Genomic DNA, 3,921 nt, shown 5'->3' with positions numbered 1-3,921 from the left:
ATTTGTGGGGACCAGTGGCCAAGGCCCAGGTAGGGGGAAAGATGTCTCAATATCACTATGGTTACCAAGGTCTAGAAGCTTCCCATACTGAACCCCCAGCCCCTAACACACACCAAATTCTTGGCATTATGTTAACCCCTCTGAAATGAGGCACAGTTACAGGGAAAGGGAGGGTATTCCAAATTAACTGAGATTGAGTCTTCACTTAAATGATGACATGGAGCCTCGAACTAGACATTAACTTCAGTTAAAGAAGAATTACATTTTATTTTTTCCTTATCAAAGTTTGGACTTATAGCAGTTAAATGCATTTTCATAAGTTTATATATGGATGATTGAAAAAAATTATTACGAGTAGTTGCCTAGGAGAAAGAGGCTATAGAGTTGGAAGGTGAAGGAGAGACTATTTTGGTTTTCCTTCAGGCACTTTCATAATGTTTAAACAGTTAAATACGTACTAGTTAAATAAGTTAATTGCCTGAAGTAGTACAAATTGCTAAGACAAAAAAGGCAGGTTCAAAATCATTTTGTAGTACAGGATAAAAGTCAAGGCTCAAAATGCCTATTTTGAGTGAATTATTAGTATCTCCAAACGTTTATTTACTGATTTATAATGTGAGAAGGTTGGGTTAAGTGATTATATAATCTCTTGTCTCTAAAATTATCATAAGGCAGTGAGTTTTCTGTTCTTGAAAATGTACAGCCAAATACAGTAGAAAAGAGTCATATTTGTCAAAGACTTTGGATAAGTAAAGAGCTTTCTAACAATGTTTTTCTAAAGGTAATAACTACAGGAACAGCAGTGGAAACATAGAATTGTTCCAAGAACAAGGCTTAGTTATCAATCCCAGGTCTGCCAATTATTTTCTGCATGACTTTGGGCAAGACAATTTAAACATTTTGGGTTAGATTACATCTGTAAAGCATGAGTTCCCAAACCTGGCATTAGCATCAGTCCAAGATTTTTAAAAAATACACATTCCATAAATCCAACAGAAATGTCACCAAAAGACACTATGAGAATGTTCACAACAGCATTATTTGTACTAACTCAAAACCGGAAACAATCTGAATGTCCATCAACGAATAAAGAATAAAGGAAGGCATGTTGGTGGGCTCATATGATTGGATACCAGAGAGTGGGGTTCAGCAAACTTTGTTCTGTAAAGGGCCAGATAGTAAATATTTCTAACTTTGCCAGCCATGTAATCTCTGTGGCAACCAAGCTCTACCACTGCAGTGTGAAAGCAGCTGTAGATAATACTGAGACAAATTAGTCTGGCAGTGTTTCAATAAAACTTTATTTATAAAACCAGAGATTGATCCCTTACTATATAGCAATGAAAACAAACTAGAACTACCAGCAATAACATGGATGAATTTCACAAGCACACTGTTGAGTGAGAGAAGCCACGTACAAAAGAATACGTGCTGTGTGATTCCATTTATCTAAAATTTCAGAATTGGCAAACGTAAGCTATGATGTTAAAAGTCAGAATAGAGTGGTTATCTTGGGAGAGTGGTGCCTAGTAGGGGACCCAGAGGGTGTCTTGTGGGCTGGATTGCTTTATTATTTAGTGTGAGACTGTGTTCACTTTGTGAAAATTAATCTGTATATTTACAGGGCTTGCACACTTTTTCCTGATGTAAGGTTTACTTCAGTGAAAAGGTCACCATAAAGAAATACAAATATTTCAGTGTCTCACTCTGTAGAATCCGAGTTGTTGGCCAGGGTGTGGCTTGAGGATCTATCCTAAGCCTGCCTTGAAGAAGTAAAGTGAGCTGCCCGGGGTCACGTTATTGGCAGAGCTGAGACAGAGAGCAAAAGCTCTTACAGTGTTGGGCATGGAGTGAGTCAGCCCTGCAGAAAGAGAGGACGCAGCATCTGCCCTTGAAAACGAACTGGGAAATGGCTAAAAGAAGTCAAGGTCACATTCTGGACGGACTCCAACCTACAATCGTATTTGCACTGTCACCTGGACATGCTCACTGACTTCTGCCACCTGGGCAGCGCCCAGTTCAGAACTCTGCAGATTGCTGGAATTGCTGGGGAGCTGCCAGAGGGCTTTCAGAACTCAGCGTGAGTCCAGCGAGTGCGGCAGCCAGCTCCCAAAGGGAATGGCCTCAGCATACTTTCCAGCTCTCGGCTGTCTTACAGGAAGGCGTTGCGGTGCAGCAGACACAGTCTGAAGTGGGTTTTCAAACAGACAATTTCACATTCTGGTTTTGCAACTTGCTGGCAAATTAGTGAATTTTACTCAACCCCAATTTTTCTCATCTGTGAAACAGCCATAAAATCAACCCCCACTGCCTCTTCCTCACCCCTCCCACATATAAAGGACTTTTTTCTCTTTTTTTCTAGTCAGTCTTCATTGAACTAACATGTACACGCCAAGCACCATTAAGCATTTTGCAAAGGTTGTCTCATTTAATTCTCGTCAGTAAAGAAGTTTCATTTATGATCCTCATTTTATAGTGAAGAAACTAGGAATCAGTTGACTTAAAAATGACCTGTCCAAAGTCACACAGGTAAGAGGTGGAACCAATTGCCCACTGAAGAAGTTTGCCTGGGAGCCTGAGCTGGTAACCACTGTTTGTGATGATGACAATGCCTGGCAGTTGGCATCCTGTCTGGCCCATGGATGAAATTTAATAGAAGTTAATTCTGCATTTCCTTTTTTCTTAAAGAGCTGTGAATTGGAGCCGAGGCCTGGCAGTCAGAAAGCCAGGATTCTAGTGGGCTGGTAAATCACTTCTGTTTCCTTGCAGCATAATGAAAGCATGGGATCAGATCACTCTCCTTAAGCGTTTCTTCTGGGCTGAATGAATTTGTACTCTCTACAGGTCTGAATGCTTGCTCTAAACAGAAAATAAGTTAGTTTTTTCCTAAAATTTTATGAAAAATTTGCACTTGTTTCCATCATCTGAGCTTGTTTTGATATTTAAAACATAGATATTATGTCCTACCTAAACCTCTCTCCATGCAGTCATTCGCACTCATCTCATCCCATCTCGCAGTCTTGTTTGTGCCTTTACTCCAGGCACACCTAATTCATGGCTGCACATTCCCAAGGGCACCCTAGAAGGGGCACTCTCTTGGTTTGAAAAGCAGGGGTGTCAGTAGGTTTCATCAGGTCTCTGTACCTACACAATTCTACTACTCTGTTAACCTATGTGATGTGGAGGTTTATGACATAGAAGTTCTCCCCAGACCTGACCATAAACTTCCATCCAGAACTGAACCACCTTAAAACAATCCACGCTCTTTTGATATCTTGCCAACTTGGCAGATAAGACTGGATTTTCTACAAATTAAAAAGTGGTGATGGTGATGTGTTTGTCGGTGATGATGCTGATAAAATATGACCCCTTCTTTATGCTAGATGATTTCTTATAAAGGCAAATGAAAATTTTGTATCAGAGTTGGAAACCACTGGACCATCAAGTACACTTGAAGGGCAAGAAAGATAAATTTATAGACAAAACAAAGGATTGTTTTTATATTATGTATTTCTCTGTCATCTGCCCGCACCTGAAACCCAATTAACATTCAAGGGACCATGAGTTTTGTTCGAGCCATTTAGAAGAGTAAAAGGAAAAGTAAATTTTAATAAGCCAGTATTTTTCTCTTGACACAAAGATTAGTGGAATTTGGGAATAATGTTTAAAATAAGTTGTTATAGGCTGGGCGTGGTGGCTCACGCCTGTAATCCCAGAATTTTGGGAGGTCAAGGTGGGCAGATCACTTGAGGTCAGAAGTTCGAGACAAGCCTAACCAACATGGTGAAACCTTGTCTCTAATAAAAATACAGAAAATTAGCTGGGCATTGTGGTAGGCACCTGTAATCTCAGCTACTCAGGAGGCTGAGGCAGGAGAATTGCTTGAACCTGGGAGGCAGAGGTTGCAGTGAGCCGAGATCA

The sequence above is a fragment of the Mandrillus leucophaeus genome, unplaced genomic scaffold (genome assembly GCF_000951045.1).
Source record: "Mandrillus leucophaeus isolate KB7577 unplaced genomic scaffold, Mleu.le_1.0 Scaffold396, whole genome shotgun sequence".
NCBI lineage: Eukaryota > Metazoa > Chordata > Mammalia > Primates > Cercopithecidae > Mandrillus > Mandrillus leucophaeus.
This window is presented reverse-complemented; position numbering follows the sequence as displayed.